Raw genomic sequence first — 18,345 nt, forward strand, 5'->3', positions numbered from 1 at the left:
TCTCGAAAAACCAAAATAAAATAAAATAAAATAAAATAAAATAAAATAAAAAATGGTTATCTGAAAAACTGTTCTTTAAAAAAAAAGCAGACTGTGGCTACAGTAGTTATCTGTTTAAATACTTCTATAACAAGATAATGCAACTTTATTAAACATCTCATTTCCTTCATTGAACTGGAAGCCCCTTGAAGGACATTCTTATTTCTACTTGTTGACACAGGTGCCCATGTTGGAGGTATGCTGGATGGCAAAAAAAATTCAAAGCTGGAAAAGGTCACTTCCTATTTTAAGACATTAAAAACACGACTTTAAAATGCCCTTGAAGAACCACTTGTCTAACCAGGCACAATGCCGCACATATTTAATACCAGCACTTAGGAGCTCCATGAAATCAAGGTGAGTCTGGTCTACACAGTCACAGTGAGTTTCAGGCCAGTCAGGGTTGCATATTGAGAGCCTGTCTCAAAAATTAAAAAAAAGAAAATCATTTGTCCTAATACTGAAGAAACATTCATATGGAGAAAACTACCCAAGCAGATATGCAAGATCAGGCATCGTTACTGGAAGCCTCTGAATTCTGATGGTAAACATTGTCAGGAATTAAGCTGTCATCTTCACATCCACTGCGGCAGATATCCTGATGGCAAGCCCAATCCAACGGGCCCAGCCTCTGATCCTGAGCTGGTGGCCTTCCCACTGTGTTCTAATAATGAATTAACCATTCTGCCTTGCAGTCATGTATCCGCCCACACAGTAAACTTCCTAGAGCCAACTCAGTCTTAATGGAATCTGGCAAGAGATCAAAAGAACTACATGCCACATGTAGTCAATATTCTAATTGATAAGTAAATATCTCACTGAAGAGGTGATCCCATTTTCTCAACAGGCAAGCTCCTAAAAAACTAAGGGGAAAACAAGACAGAACCCCCCCCACACACACACACCAACAAAATGCTTCAAAACTTTTAATAAAGCTTGTTTTGCTCATTCTTTCTATAAATATTTTTCCACTAAAATCAAATGAAAGAAACTGGTAGGATAAAAGCTTGTAATGGCTGAACAGAACAGCCTAGAGCATCTACAAGCAGGCCAAGACTGGATCCACTGCAAAACAATTCACATGTGCAGCTTCACCCAGAAATGTCCACAGGACATTTCCTGTCCACAGGAAAACCTAATAAGCAGCAACTTTCCATTCGAGCTTCTTAATAAAACCAGAAGGGGGCAGCAAAGGCCCATCCAAATCCAAGCCCACTCAAAGTCTCAGGAGCCAGTGACCTATGAGGCTTTGGCTGTTCCAACTGTGCAAGTGAGAGACTACAGAAGTAGGACCGCAGACACTGGCATAATGAAGAAAAAAATTTATGGCAGTGAAGATGGAGTGTGTGTGTGAAAGAAAACTCAGGCTGAACAGCTATTAATCCCCTCCCCATCCCCAAAAAGAATCTGCATGCCCAGGACCAACAGGACAGAAAATTAAGACTGACAGCATCTGAGATGTAAGAGCAGAGAGACATGTGCATGCATGGGGAAGCACATTCCTTCCTAGGGTAGGATGTGCAGGCAGTAACTGACCCTGAAGCAGACCCTGCACGAGTTGCCTGTACTTTTAAAAATACCTTTCTGTGTATGTATATCTGTGTGCATTCAATTGTATGTGAGCACAGCACACAGGTACTGACTGGGGAGGATTGGTCCAAAAGCTTCTAGGGGCTCTCCTGTCTCCTTCCATTTTCCCCACTAGAGCACAGAGGTTACAGATATGCAATGTATACATAGGAAGAAACTAACGACAGATTGTTATTCTGTTTAACTTAAATTTTCTAATGTTTATGATAGCAGAACACTAAAACGTACTCATTTTCATTTTAGTGTCCCACTATCATAAACATGCAGTAAGAAGTCCAATTTCTCTAAAAACTCACTGTATGTTTTTGCTTTAATCCCAGTGTCTATGACTTGTCTCCTGTACTAGGAGGGGTGTGACTTTTGCCCAGCTGCAGACAGTTTACGCTTGGAATTCTGGGAGCTTTCAGAGGGTATAAATGCCGAGAGGGCCCTGGTACACTCTGAGGAGGCTGCTGCTGGCTCCTGCACGTGGTTGTGAGCAGAGACTTTGGGTTTCTCCGAGGAACTTGGGATACCCCTCATTAGCAGGAAGTAGTCTAAAGAGGTGTGATGGTTTGTATATCCTTGGGCCAGGCAGTGACACCATCTGAAGGTGTGGCCTTGTTGGAATAGGTGTGACCTGGTTGGAATGAGTGTGTCACTGTGGGTGTGGGTATAAGATCCTCACCCTAGTTGCCTGGAAGTCAGTCTTCCTCTAGCAGCCTTTGGATGAAGACATAGAACTCTCAGTTCCTCCTGCGCCATGCCTGCCTGGATGCTGCCATGCTCCCACCTTGATGATAATGGACTGAACCTCTGAACCTGTAAGCCAGCCCCAATTAAATGTTGTTTTTTATAAGACTTGCCGTGGTCATGGTGTCTGTTCACAGCAGTAAAACCCTAACTAAGACAAGAGGTCTACACCCCCATGCCTTCTAACCTCCTTTCTCTCCTACCCAATGTTGTGGTGGTGGAGGGATTAGGGTGGAGTAAGGGTTGGAAGGGATATATATATGAACCCAATGAAGTAGCACCAAAAGAGTACATCAACAGAAAGATAACATGGAAAGTTTTGTAAAGTGTATAGTTTGGCATTCATTTGAAAATATATCCACTGGTGCTAGAGGGATGGCTCAGCAGTTAAGAGCACTGACTGCTCTTTCGAAGGTCCTGAGTTCAATTCCCAGCAACCACATGGTGGCTCACAACCATCCTTAATGAGATCTGACGCCCTCTTCTGGTGTGTCTGAAGACAGCTACAGTGTACTTATTTATAATAATAAATAAAATCTTGGGCCGGAGCAACCGGGGCTGACAGGGGTGAGGGGGGGTTTACTGGAGTGAACAGAGGTCTTAAATTCAATTCCCAGCAACCACATGATGGCTCACATCCAACTGTACAGCTACAGTGTACTCATATACATAAAATAAATCTTTTTAAAAACACACACACAGCAGTGGTGGGTAAGTGGGTGTCCCTTTGAGTGTGATATATCTAACGATAAATTAAAAAAAAAAAAGAAGAAGAAGAAAGAAAATATATCCATAAAAGCAAATTTGTAGCAGTGGAGTTGCATGTTCAAAGAATGTGTCTTCACGTTTTTTTCTAGATATAATCTATATTGCCTCCTAAAAGACTGTGCCAATTTTTTCACTGGGACCATGAGTAAATGCACAGCATTTGGTGTGTAGTAGAAAACGGCAGTGTTCATTCAAGGGTCCTCTCGTGGAAAGACATGATAATGCCGGGGACCATAGCCAGCCAAGCCGGACAGCAAGGAGAGTAGAGCCTCGAAGCTGAGCTCAGACCGGCTTACTTTTCCAACAGCCACACTTCATATCCAAATAAGTTCTCTCTGTCACAATGCCCGTCTGTTAAAGCCCAGTGGCTTTACTATGGTTTATGAACTGTAGTAACCTAGGAGCTGGGTCCATGCTTAAGCGAAAAGGACTCATAGGGCCAATGTGAATAGCAACTTGCTGTAAAAGCTAGTGAGCCAAAGACCCCAGGTTACAGGACCTGCTGGAAAGACAATCCTCAGGGCAGAGTTCCAGATATACCTGTGGAGGAGAGATTGATAAAACTAGCCAGAAGCAGCAAGACATTAAGGAGAAATGTAATCCAAGTCAGTAAAATAGGGAGTGAAATGAATTTACTTACAAACATGCTTCAAAATAATAAAAAGCGTGTCTAAGGAGACACTAAGGAGCAGAGCGGCACGGGCGGCAGGCAGCTCCTTCATTTTCAAGTAATCACCGAAACACATGGAGATGAGGTCCTGGAAGGGTTTTGGATACAAGGCATACGACATGTTCTTGGTGGACTGGCCCACACGAACACCTTGTTACTGCATGGTGTCTGAGAAGAAACAAGCTTTCTTTCCCTAGGGAATCGTAGTGCACCTCATGTGTCGCCATAATTACAACTAGTGCAGCAGACACACTGCAGGGGGGAATCCTGTATCATACACAGGAAATGTAACCTGCTCAATGAGCCGACAGTAGCCCCTGCCAGTGATACATTTTTATGATGCAGCCAACCCTGAGTGACTATATGGACATCTGTGATAGTCGATACACATTCACAAGCCTGCTGCTTCCTGTCTATGCTACACTCTACAGACCTTTCCAGGTTTCACCTCAGGAAATGTTGCCTAAGCAGAATTATAATTACCACAAATCAAAATCTTAAATAAAAATGCTTAAAATAGTACAGTGTTTTAATGGGGTAAATAAAAATATTTTAAAAATCGGTCCCCCTGTTCTGGCTAGTGTTGCTGTTTTTCCTAACAATTGAGTTTTACTTTGATAGAAAAAAGAATCATGTGTTCTAGCTAGTTTTATGACACACGCTAGAATCATTTTGGAAGAAGGAACCTCAATTGACAAAATGTACCACCAAACTGACCTCTAGGTAAGCCTGTTGCACATTTTCCTTGCTTTTTGAATAATGTGAGAAGGGCCCAGCCCTTTGTAGACTGTACCACCCCTGCGCTGTTGGTCTTGAGCAAGCCATAAGGAGCAAGCCAGTAGGTCTTTACTCTCTGGCTTCTGCTTCAGTTCCTGTCTCCAATTTTCTGTCTTGAGTTCCTGCACTGAGTTGGATGATGGACTACAAACTGTAAGGTTTCTATGAGGAGAGAAGGATACCATTGGGATGTATTGTATGAGAGAAGAATAAATTTTGAAAGAGAAATGTATAGAACAGACTGAGAAACAATTCTCAGTTCTTGAGACTTAGTTAGATACACAAATAGATCCTCTATAACTTAAAAATAAAATCCTTCCCTCCCCAAATTGTTTTTGTTAATGATGTTTTATCACAACAATAAAAACCCTAAAGGGCTATTTTTTTCTGATTTCTTGTCCCAACAGTCTTATAAATAAGATAATAAATATGTCACGTAACAAACAATAGTTTAAAAGCCAACAAAAATGCCAACAATAACCTAAAGCTATCTATTGATATATCATACTTCCAATTACCTCAGCTATTTTATAGTAAAACAAGGTGATAATCTATGTTTAAACAAAACACCCACGTGCATGATGTCAAATATCAAATAAATTTCATGTAAATTCCAGGTTGACCAGGAAAGATTATGTATAATTAATATAATGTTAAGTTGCCAAGTCTGACAAGCTGGGTTTGAGTCTAAGGGCTCGTATGGTGGAAGGAGAGAGCTAACTCCTGAGAACTGATCTCTGATCTGCACATGGGCACTATAGCACACACATCTCTATTGGAAAAACTAACAACTTGATAAGATTTAGAATCACTTGGGAGATGAGTTTCTGGGCATACCTGTGTGGAATTATCTTGATTAGATTAACAGGTGAAAGATCAGCCCACTGTGGGTGGCACTATTCCCTTGACTGCATACAAAATTAAAAGATTAGTTGAGCAGGTCATTCATATGTCATTGTTTCTTGACTATGGAGACAATATGACCAGGTATCTTATGTTCCTGCAGCTGTGACCTCTCTACCATAACAGATATACTCCAACTGTGGGACAAAATAAAAATCCTTTCTCCCTTGAGTTGTTTCTGTCAAGGTATTCTACCACAGTGACAGAAAAAGCAGAAAAATGTTCAACGTCATTCATCACTGGCAATACAATAAAACTAATGATGCTACTTCTTAACCACTAGAATGACTAAAACTTAAAACATAATCTAAGTCGGGCGGTGATAGCATGTACCTTTAATGCCAGCACTTTATTGCAGTGGCAGGCAATCTCTTAGTTCAGGTTAGCCTGGTCTTAATAGTGAATTTCAGGCTAGCCTGAAAAACCCTGTCTNAAAAAAAAAAAAAAAAAAAACCAACCCCAATCTAAACATGTGTCGTGAAAGTAGGAAAATGTGAACCCTCATACACTGCTGGTGGGAGATAAAGGATATATATATCCTTTGGAAAAATGTTAGTTCCTGAAAAGGTTAAACAAAATCTATCATGTGACCAAGAAACAAATACATGCAAATGTTCACAGCATCATTATCATAATAATTACAAAATTGAAACAATCCTAATGTCTACCAACTGATGAGCAAATAAAATGTATTATATCTGTGCAAGCAAATATTAATTCACCCATTAAACAATATAAAGTACTCATTTATGCTGCAGTATGTATCTTGAAAGGATCATGCAAGTGAGAACAGCCAGACATAAGAGGTTACATACTATATAAAATCCATGTAATCCTGAAAGAGGCTTGGATAGTATTCACAAAAGCCTAGGTTCTATCCACAGGACCCCAGAAAACAAAGCCCTTCCCTGCAGAGTTGCTAGGAACCGAGGAAACGAATAACAGGTAACTGCTGCAGATCATGGATTTGGGTTTTGTGGTGGTTTGTATACGCTTGGCCCAGGAAGTGGCACAATTAGAAGGTGTGGCCCTGTTGGAGTAGGTGTGTCACTGTGGGTGTTGGCTTTAAGACTTGAATCCTAGCTGCCTGAAAGCCAGTATTCTGCTAGCAGCCTTCAGATGAAGATGTAGAACTCTCAGCTCCTCCTGCATCATGCTTGCCTGGATGCTGCCATGTTTCCACCATGATGATAATGGACTGAACCTCTGAACCTGTAAGCCAGCCCCAATGAAATGTTGTCTTTGCCTTAGCATGGTGTCTATTCACAGCAGTAAAACCCTAACTAAGACAGGTTTGTTTGTTTGTTTGTTTGTTAATGGATGGAGGGGAGTGGGGGAGGAGATGTGTTAGAGTTTGAGGATGATCTAAAAAAGCAGGCCGGCTCGACGACTCTGTGGGCAAGTCTGACAATCTTAGTTTGCTTCTTGGGCCCATGTGATAAAAGGAGATAATTTATGCCTGAAAGTTGTCATCTGATCTTCATCATGGTATGTGTACATGTACACACACACATGGAGAAAAGATAAGTGTAATTCAAAACAAAGACACTAAACACACACATACATATATTTTAAAGTGTTATGTTTTATGCCACATGAATTACCTCTCAATAAAGTTGTTGCTAAAATTTTAAAACATGTTAAACATTATAGGTACTAATATATCAGCTTGCTAACTGTATTATTCAAATTCTCCATCTCAATTTTCCCCCTTCAACTACGGGCATACCCTGAGGTGGTCACTAATGAGTCACTGCTCTTGTGGAATCCCCTCCTACTGGAGTACACTAGAAACCTGTGACTAACTTCTAGCTAGAAGAACATGGTAAAACTGAGGTGATGCCACTCATTGCTACAATTATGTTAAATTATATAATACTCCTCTGAGCTGTCTAGAGAGGGTCTTCTGGTTAGCAGAGAGGCACGCTGTGGTCACATGACAGCATTGCTGGCTGGATGGATGTAAGATCCTCAGTCACTCACAAGCTGAGGGAAATGAATTTCGCAACACCTTGCCTGGACATGGAAAAAGCCCATCCTACTTGATCAGGATTCTTAGTGAGGACGGAGCACCAGGTGTGACCTCGTGAGAGACTGAGTGTGACCTGAGAAGACTGTTTAGCCACTGTAGCAACACTGTAAGAAATAATAGGACATATTATAAAAAGCCTCTTAGGCAATGCATTTAGTAGACTGTACTGCTGGCCTGCAGTGGTAACCCTCCTACAGCACCAGCACATCTTTATACCCGGGCTTTTATCATCTTCTTTTTACTGTATTGGCAGTTTTTGGCTTAAATATTGCGGCTGAGTAAGGGGGAAGATACTTGTTTTTTCTCTAATCTCAGTATCACAGAAAAGGTCAGGATCTTTCCCTACCAACAAATAAGCCATGCTGTGGCAGCCCACCGGTACTTCACCTTAGCTCTCTCTGTCTCCCTGGACAGTGCCAGATCCCACGGGCTTAGGGCTCAGCCCCAACCTGGAACCCTTCCTCACACAGCTTGTTATTTGTTTGGCACTTGAAGAGCTCTCTGACTTGTTTTGAAACAGAGTTTATTATGCAGCCCTGGCTGGCACGGACTGCACTCTGTAGAGCAGGCTGGCCTTAGGTTTGCACAACTTCCCATGTCAGATGCTGGCTGGCATGAGCCTCAGCTTGAAACCTGTGCTTCTCAACACCAAGCTATACAACGTGTTGCCCACAACCCACTCCCAGGTATGATCACTTTTACTTGATTGGCTTACAGAACTCAGAGAAACACATGCTTAGCTTCGAATCATAAAGAATATTTCAAAGAATATGGACAGAGAGATGATAGGCTGAGGCTGAGGCAAGGGGCACAGAGCTTCCCTACCCTCTCTGGGTGAACTCTCTACAAAAATGTTCTGTTTGGAAGTACTCCAAGCCTGGCCACCAGATTCTCTCATCGATATCACTGTGTGGGATGACTGAAGCACGGGCAACCATACCCTAACATCACTAGGTCTACACCTGGTTGCTCAGATCTCTAGTCGTCTTAATTTGCACAGCAGCAATGCTGTAGCCAGTGAGGTATATCTGGAGAACTACTGCTAGTTGAAAACTTTCTCCAAATTCTTTTTTTTTTTTTTTTTTGGTTTTTCGAGACAGGGTTTCTCTGTGTAGCCCTGGCTGTCCTGGAACTCACTCTGTAGACCAGGCTGGCCTCGAACTCAGAAATCTGCCTGCCTCTGCCTCCCGAGTGCTGGGATTAAAGGCGTGCGCCACCACGCCCGGCTCTCCAAATTCTTAAGGATGCTCTTCCTCTTGGATTTGGAGAATGAAGACCCTTGCTGCTTGTATCAATAAAGTAGGTCAAAACTCTCCTTTATGGCCAGCTCGAAGGCAGAGACAAAATTAGAATTTCCTATGACATGCCCTGGGGAGTTAGTTATGAGCCACTAACCATTAACACAAAGCATGTACCATAATAGCAAACATGTTTTGGCTCATGGTCCTATATTAACTATACATTATTCCCTTTGACGCTTTAGAACAGATTAATAATTTATGATACTAATTCTACTAAAAGTGTAGCCTCTATTTGGGTAGCAGGAGACACCCTTTAATTCGGGCACTTGAGAGGCTGACTTGAGAATGCTCAGGAACTGACCACCAACCTAGGTCACATGAGACTCTGTCCAATAGAGGGGGCCCTTCCCTTTCTCTGTGCTCATGCCCACATTACACCCTCTTTGCTTAGCTTCCTGAGGCACAGGCTCACTAGCACAGGCTATCTGCCCAGTTCCCAGTCCTCCTGCCTTAGCTTCCAAGGGTCGGGGTCACACACGGGTCATGTCTTCTCCTTGCTTATCTATAATTATCAGTTTTGTGCCATTGTGTTGTATTTCTTGTATAGAACATAGGACTGAAAATTTGTTCTCTAACAAAGTTTATTACTTAATAAACAACTCTAGCATTCACATTTTCTAGAGGCAGCCAGCCAGTTCTATTACGTTATTTGTTTACCTTCATTCGTGTCACATGCTTTAAACCTTACTCAAAGTCTCAAGGACAAGCAAGGTTTTCTGACCCCTTCTGCATTCCTCTTTTGACATAAAATTACACATTTTATTTCTACAATTTGTACTTAGCAGCTCTAAACTAAAAAATCTAAATAAAGCACTATTAAAAAACTTCGGAGGATAGGTGTGTGCCTGAGTCACTATGAGTGACTGAGGTCTGTGTATGACTGGTTCTGTATGTATTTGTGTGTAAGTAATTGTGTACATATGTGAGTGACTTGGATGTGTGTATGAGTATGTGTGAGTCACTGGGTGCGGGGTACACATGGAAAAGCCTGAGAAGAGCTTTCAGGATTTGGTTCTCATATTCCACTTTGATTTGAGGCAGGGTCTCTTTTCTGCCATTTTGTTTCATGTGTGGTCAATTCTGCCATGGGAATGCTGAGATTCTCCTGTGGAAGGGATTACAGATATGCACCACCCTACCAGCCATTTTACATGGGTTCTTAGAATTCCAACTCAGCTTCTCTGGCTTTTGTAGCAAGTACTTTCTTTTCACCCACTGAGCCATGAGCCACTGAGTTACTCAAAACTTTTAGAGGGGCTGAAAGCAAAATTGCTTACTTGATAAAGACGCCTGGGTGCGCGTGCACACACACATACATGTATACACACACACTCTAAATAAAAGGTAAACAACATTTAGAGTGTTCTAATTTCAGATTAACTATGTCCAAGAAGGAAATCTGTGAAATATTCTAAAATCTGAGTCATTTCCAGTCCTAATCATTTCGGACAAGGGATCCATCTTACTCTTAACTGCTATTTTTTTAAATGGATAAATACTGCTCAAATTTTTTCAAATTGATGTTTTAAGCTAATCAAGCTTTCTCTATTAAGGTATAATCAAGGGACTTCAAGATACATGACCAGCACACATCGTTAAGAAGCTGCCTTAATACAATTTTGGGGTGTTGAAATTGGTTCCTTAACTAGCACTCCCCCGCCTGCTAGTGGGCTGACAGCCTAGGCACCATCAGTCCCCACCTTCCATTTAGAATCGCTGCACCAGAGAAAACTTCAGATACCATCAACACAAATAGGTTTTCTCACTATCAACCTATGAGTACCTTAAAAGCCATGTTAATGAAAACATTCCTGAGGGTGTATTAATTAGCAATGAAAAAAATGCTATCTGCCAAGATGATGTAGAGCATGTTGGAAAGCCCAGGTGAGTGTGTAAGGAGGGGTGAGACGTTCTGAGGGAATCCAGATGGAACTGTGAGTTAATATGTGTGCCTGGCATGTCCACAGCCACATCAAGGACTCCAAAGCCTTGGAACCATGGGAATGACTGTCTTCCCCGGTTGAGGCTCAGGGGATGGCAAAGCCTTCCTCTGGTCCAAGTGTATTTAGGATGACCCACCAGTGTGCGTAATCAGCTGCAGCTTCTTCCTCCTAGAAGACTGCAACCTAAGACTGCTCCTCTGCAAGGACCTACTGAGATTAGATAACCCCTCCCTTGAGTTGTACTTAATACAAGTACTAAAGTGCCTGGTTGTTGCATAATCAATTGGTGTCTTACATGTTCACACAGTGCCCACCACATCTGTCTGTGTAAGTATCCCTTCATTCTTTGGTCACCCCAGTCAGGAGTCTGTGAGTGGCTCAAACTGGGACTCTGGAGTGTGTGGAATTTGCACCGGTCAGACCAAGGGATTTCCCTGGAGAAGCAGGTAAACAATGAAGGGCAGTGGGGCACAATTCTAAGCTTCAGGTATAAAAAATGGGGTAAGCTGAATCTATAAGGCAGTTCTATGTTGGTGCCTCACGGGGAGACTGTGAAGACCTGAGGAGGGGTGACAGCACAGCAGCACAAGAGCCCTTGGCTCTCAGAAGGGACAGTAAGTATGGATCCTGATGACTAAGAGGGAAATACTAAACCCTACAGGCAACATATCTATTACTGTCCTAGCTCAAGAGCCCTTATTACCTACCTGCCTATACACACACACACACACACACAGAGACAAATACATACATACACACACATAGATACAGACACACACACACACAAATACATACATACACACACATAGATACAGACACACACAAATACATACAGACACACACATAGATACAGACACACACACACAAATACATACAGACACACACACACACTTCTGCCAAACCACTGCAAGCACCTGGCACCGGAAGTCACACTTGGTTCCACAGGTCCTGTTTTCTAGTGTGTTAGACAAGTAACAGCTTTTTGAAAAATACAAGTGGCATAAGCTGACAAAGCACAGTAAAGAAACTAAACACACAACAATGGGGAAATCAAGCCGTGTGAGAGGCAGGTTCACAGCTGTCCAACCACACACTGAGTTTACTTAACTTGTCTCTCTCAAAATTTTTGGGGGGTGGGGAGCAGGGGATGGGTGGTGGGAGTGGGGGGAAGGATGCATGTGGGGGTGACAAAGGGAGAGAAGAAAGTGAAAAACTGTAAACTATTGGTAGCTAAAATGGAATATATGAACCAGTTCATTTAATGAGTTCACACATCATACTGTTTTGAATAAACACAAGAATAGCTACATTTAAGCATTATACTAAGTATTTTTGAGAACAAGGTGTTCTCAAAAGAAGAAAAAATAGCTAAGAAATATCTCAAAAATTCCCAAATATGCAATTAGGAAAATGCAGGTGGAAACAACTCTTGAGATTTCATCTCACCAGAATCTGAATGGCAAAGACAACAGGACAAGTGACAATGAGAGGGAGTGTGGGGAGGGACCTCATGCATAAACTGGCCAGTCACTCTAGAAACCAGGGTGGAGAGCTCTCATAAAATAAATCTGCTACATGACTATACAGCTAAACCACTCCTTGGCAATGTCCAAAGGACTCACCACTCAATTCCATAGATATCACTCAGCCATGTTCATTCTTGATCTGTTCACAACAGCTAGGAAATGGAAACAACCCAGAGTTCTTCAACCAACAAATAGGTAATAAAAATGTGTACACATACACCAGGGGCCATTACTCTGCTGTAAAGCAAAACCCTGACCTCTGCAAGGAAATAAATGGTCAGAACTGGAAAAGTTCACATTGAGAGAGGCAACACAGACGCAGAACGATGAACAGCAAACGTTCTTTCATCTCAGACTCCCAGCTCCACATCAGCTGTGAGTGCAAACCCAGGAACAACTGCAGAAACCAGGAAAGCAAGAAGGGGCCACTGCTGGGAAAGGTGATTAGTGGAGCATTAGCGTAGCACGGTGCAAGTGATCTGAGGGGGAATGGGGGATGGGGTGCGGACTAATGAGGGAAGGCAAACGAGGGGGGGGGAGAATAAAATAATAGTAAGGATGTTTTAGAAAATCATAAAGATTCATAGTATTAACCATCTGCCCTTAAATCTATAATATACAGTCTGTATAAATATACATATATAGTTTAAATGAAATGTTCTCATCTGGGCTGACAATGTTCCCTCCCACAGCCAGACAATTTAACAAAACCCCAACACCAGGAATGAGACGCCCTCTGGGTTTTGAGCAAGGTTGTCCAAGAGACTCTCCAAACATTACAAAGGATTGCTATTGCTTTTGTCTGCCACGGTTCCCTGTCTGGGGTGTTTCATCTCCCCAGGAAAAGTTTTGTCACATAACACTGGGGTGGAGTCCTAGTCTCAAACATGTAAGAGAGATAAGATGAAGCCAGACAAAGTCAGCAAGATGGCAGAGCAGATAAGGACACTTGCCACACCAGCCTGATCCCTGCAACTCATGGAAAGGTCGGAAGGCCCCAACTCCACACACACTTCCCCCAATAAAAAGGAATTGAAAGATAAGAATGATATAATACTAAAATAAAAAAATAAAAGCTGTATCATCCACCTCTAGATGGACACCATTCCACTTACCATGATCAACTTTTTTGTTTGTTTGTTTGTTTCGAGACAGGGTTTCTCTGTATAGCCCTGGCTGTCCTGGAACTCACTTTGTAGGCCAGGCTGGCCTCAAACTCAGAAATCCGACTGCCTCTGCCTCCCAAGTGCTGGGATTAAAGGTGTGCGCCACCACCGCCTGGTTTCAACTTTTTTTTAATTGAGATAGGATCCCACTATGTATCCCTGGCTGGCCTGAAACTTGCTATGTCAATTAGGCTGGCCTGGAACTCAGAGATCCACCAGCCTATACCTCATAAATGCTGGGATTAAAGGCTGTGCCATAATATTCAGCCCCACCTTTTCTTTTATCTAGTTCTTATTGTATCATTGTAATGTTATATAATTGACATTTATTTTTTATTAACTGTTTTGTCCAGTTATACTGTAAAATCATGAAGAAAAAAATAAACAGAAATTTCTATCTATCTTGCATCCTGATATATTCTCTAAATGACTCGCCACATAGCTACCAATCAAATACTACTTGCTGGCTCAAATCAACAGACTAAGTTACAAGTGCATAGTCAAGAAAATTCTCTCATTCCACTCTGAGAAACGGTGTACACACACATAGCAGGCAGGGACCATGGGAGGTCAGTCCAGACGTCCTTTGGTATGTTGATGAAATATAACCCTTTAAAAGTCTCTCCTCCTCTCCCTGTATGGTAGGGGTATTCTAATTGCATAAAACACACACAAAAATTAGTCATATAAAAATTGAAAAATGGGGCTGGCAAGATGGCTCAGTGGGTAAGAGCACTGGCCCCTCTTCCAAAGATCCTGAGTTCAATTCCCAGCAACCACATGGTGGCTCACAACCATCTGTAATGAGATCTGACATCCTCTTCTGGTGTGTCTGAAGACAGCTACAGTGTATTTATTTATAATAATAATTGGGCCAGACCAGAGAGAGTGGGGTTGACCAGAGCGAGCAGAGGTCCTAAATTCAATTCCCAACAACCACATCAAAGTTCACAACCTTCTGAACAGCTACAGTGTACTTATATCTACTAAATACATAAATATATAAATAAATAAATAAATCTTTTTTAAAAATTGAAAAAATGAGAACCGCTTTGAGGGAGATGGAAAAATATGAGAGAGACAGAATCTCATCCCCAGACTCTACGGCCAGGCAACTCATTTTGGTTTCTATACATAAACAAAGAGGGGCAGAAATGGAAGCTGAACCTCAAGTAGTTTCCCACTCTTGCAATTCCTGAAAGCATGATGCCACATCTTCTGTATCTATTCATCTCATTCTCACATGCTTATTTCTAAACTGTGGCATATTAAATTTTAGAAAGTCACTTTCCATGTTCTCCCTATGAAAATTAAAAATGAAACCCATGCCTCTGGGTGACTGTAACATGAGAAGACTCTGGAAGGCTATGAACAGAGCTGACAGAGACAGTGAGGCCAACAAGAGAACAATTACAGCACACCATTTGGAAAGTCTCAGCAATTAACTAACTTCTCATCTCCAACAGCAAGAGCAGGTTCTTGATCAAAATAAGGGAAAAGATGGCTTGGGTTGGTCTGTACTCACAGCTATCATTCACGAAAGGAGTGAAAAACTAAATTTAATTTCATCCAGATCAGAGCCACATAGTCAAAACACATCCAGACCTCAGGAATCTACTGGAACGGAGCACTAGAAAGACCCCCAAGACAAGTTTCTCAGGTTTTCCCCCCTTTATTTTTGATATTAAAAAGGTCTTCCACAGCCCAGGTTGGTTGGAACTCGCTATGAGGTGGAGAAGCGCTTGACTCCTCCTCATGTTGCTACCTCCTAAAGTGCTAAGATTACAGAGGACCACCATGCCAAGCTAAAAGCAGGTTTGTTAGAGAAAAAACAAAACAAAACATAACAAAACACCAAAAACAAAACAAAAACCACGCACAAGCAAAAACAACACAATGGCCAGGCATGGTGGCTCACTCCTTTAATCCCAGAATTTGGGAAGTAGGGACAGGCAGATGTTTAAATTCAAGGTCATCCCTGGTCTTACATAGCAAGTCCCAGGTTAAGGCTAGTCTCAGCCTGCAAAAACAAACACCAACCAACCACAAAACAAATCCACCATTAGCTTGGGCATGATTTAAGAATGAAACAACTGGGGCCCAAAGTAATACACACACACACACACACACACACACACACACACACACACCATCCCAAAGAATCAGATAGGTTACATTCTCAATAACTAAGGTTTATTTTAGGCTTTGGGAACAAAGTAAACCATATAATAAAAATAAGTAAAATAAGGGTAAAGTGTAAGAAGAAAGCAGGTGACAGGGCACACAACCCACTTGCTTGAGAGGACAAGGAGCCTGCTGCACGTTCCTGGAAAGGTTTGACCCTGAATTAGAGAAACAAACTCGAGGGTTAAAGAGATGGCTCTGTAGCTAAAGCACTTGCTATGCCTTAAGAGTGACCCCAGGGTTGGGTCTGCAGAACCACAGAAGGCTCGACAGAGACACAGATCTCCAATCTAAGCTTTCCTACAGCAAGATGGAAGCTGAAATGGTCATGGAAGCACAGATAGTGGCAACAAGAAATCCTGCTTCAAATACAGTGGATAGTGAAGACCAAGACCCCAGGTTTCCTACAACCTTCACACACTCACAGTGGCATGCAACACATACACACACACACACACACACACACACAGTCACATTTATAAAAAGGAAATGATGACAGTACAATAATCAAAACTATAAGAGTGAAACAAATATGGAATAACTGGGTTATTCCCAACTAGAAACACATGAACTGCTTAGCTGCTGAGAGAGCACATGTTCATATGTTAAAATAAGCCTTATGTCCAGACTATGCAGAGAAAGAGGAAGGACAGAGACACAAACGGGGGATTGGAGGACTAGGCAGGAGCCTAGGTCACCTCTTCTGGGGCCTAAGCTGCAGGCTTTCTGGAGCAGTCCAATAATCTGATAAAGAAACCAGTTAAGACACCCTGCCCTGTACTGTGCATATCAACATTATACCCTCAAGTCACCCAGTGGCTTGGTCCCGAGTTACACAGGTGATTCCAGCAGTACAGTAAGGGTGGCATGCATTTCCACGGTGGCAGACATCAACAAGGACCTCACCTTGTCACTGTCATCATGACAAATGTGGTCGTGATGGATGGACTGGCACTGAAAAGAAGCACCAACACTACCTACGAGAAAAAGGAAGGAGAGTTAAGCAGCAGTAATCCCTTGCAGCAAACCGCTTCCGCAATTAAAGAGACGCGTATAATGTCCATTATCCCATCTAATCCTCAGACACGCTTGTAAAGCAGCAGCAAGATTATTGGTGGATTTTCAAAAGTTAGATGTGAATGCACAGGAGTGCGTGGGGGTCAGACAACAAGCTACAGAAACTGGTTCTCCTTCTAACGTGTGGCACCTAGGGACAGAGCAGGCTGTCAGGCACTCTATGGGCCCTATTCGGAGATTCTCCACACAAGAAAAACACAGGCAACTGGCCAACAGTGAGAGGTCACATTTGAAACTGAAGGCTGGCTGTTTAACTCCCCACCCTGAGGCACAGCAAGTGGCCTGAATTCCAAGTAAGGCCCCTAGGTAAGCACGCCCTCCGGGAAGGCAAGCCTCACAACAATACAATTACAGTCCTGTACACAGACTTTGAGCCTGACCCTATAAATTCAACATATAAAATACAATTCATCCAGGTCTTGCACTTTGGAGGCTGAAGCAGAAAGATCAGGAGTTCAAAGACAAAGGACAAAGGATAGTCTTTGAGGCAGTAAAAGTTTCTTTTAAAATTTTTCATCAACCAAGATTTCCAGTATTGTTAGGCATGGTGGCACACACCTTTAATCCCAGCAACTGGGAGGCAGAGGCAGACAGAGCTCTGCATTTGAGGCCAGTCTGGTCTACAAAGTGAGTTCCAGACCAGGAGAGTTATATGATGAGATCCTATCTCAAAACAAAACAGAAAACACAAAGATATCAAATACTTTGTTACTTTAAACACAAACAGAAGTGGAAGAACCCATTGCTGTGGGGTTTATTTGTGACTGTCCTCCTATGCATGAGTCCAGAGCTCTTCCTCTCGGCCTGCAGACTGAACTGACTATAGGCATATACCACTAGGCAATTTCTAACCACCTGTGATGGTTTGTGTATTCTCGGACCAGGGACTGGCACCATCTGGAGGTGTGGCCTGGTTGGAATAGGTGTGCCACTGTGCGTGTGGGCTTAAGATTCTCACCCTAGTTGCCTGGAAGTCAGTCTTCCACTAGCAGCCTTTGGATGAAGACATAGAACTCTCAGCTCCTCCTGCGCCATGCCTGCCTGGATACTGCCATGCTCCCACCTTGATGATAATGGACTGAACCTCTGAACCTGTAAGCCAGCCCCAAGTAAATGTTGTTTTTTATAAGACTTGCCGTGGTCATGGTGTCTGTTCACAGCAGTGAAACCCTAACTAATACACCACCTCAGTTTTCCCCTAAAGTTTTTGGTTCCTATTTCACACCATATATAACATGGTAATTAAAAGTTCCATATAATTAAAATAAAAATGAAGCCAGATATGGTTGGCACTAATTCCAGCAAAAATAGCTCCTGGCTTGCAAAGGCTACATAGTGAGACTCAGTCTTCGGAAGGGAGAGAGGGAAGGAGGGAGGGAAAGAGGGAGGAAGGGAGGGAGGGAGGAGAAAAGAGGAGGAGGAAGAGGAGGAGAAGGAAAGAAAAGGTAAGGAAAGGAAAGGGGAAAGAAAAAAGAAAAGAAAATTTTTAGGGAAAAACTGTAGAGTTTTTGTTGTTGTCTTTATTATATAATCTTAAAGAAGAAAAAATGAAGAAACCGGAAGATCACCACAAGTATGAAGCTAATCTTGTCTAAACATGGAATTCCAGGCCAGCCTGGGGGGGGGCTGCTTGTGGA

The 18,345-nt window shown here is 42.4% G+C and overlaps 1 protein-coding gene across 1 annotated transcript in view; it reads right to left on the reverse strand.

The window, feature by feature from the left end:
* The window catches only part of Rnf38 (ring finger protein 38), a 109,261-nt gene that overhangs the window by 43,842 nt on the left and 47,074 nt on the right, over window positions 1-18,345 (reverse strand). The window contains exon 2 of the mRNA XM_021159943.2: window positions 16,538-16,608. The gene's annotated coding sequence lies outside the window, so the exon portion shown is untranslated. The remainder of the gene's footprint in view (window positions 1-16,537; window positions 16,609-18,345) is intronic.

Source organism: Mus caroli, chromosome 4 (assembly GCF_900094665.2).
Source record: "Mus caroli chromosome 4, CAROLI_EIJ_v1.1, whole genome shotgun sequence".
In the NCBI taxonomy this organism is placed as follows: Eukaryota; Metazoa; Chordata; class Mammalia; order Rodentia; family Muridae; genus Mus; species Mus caroli.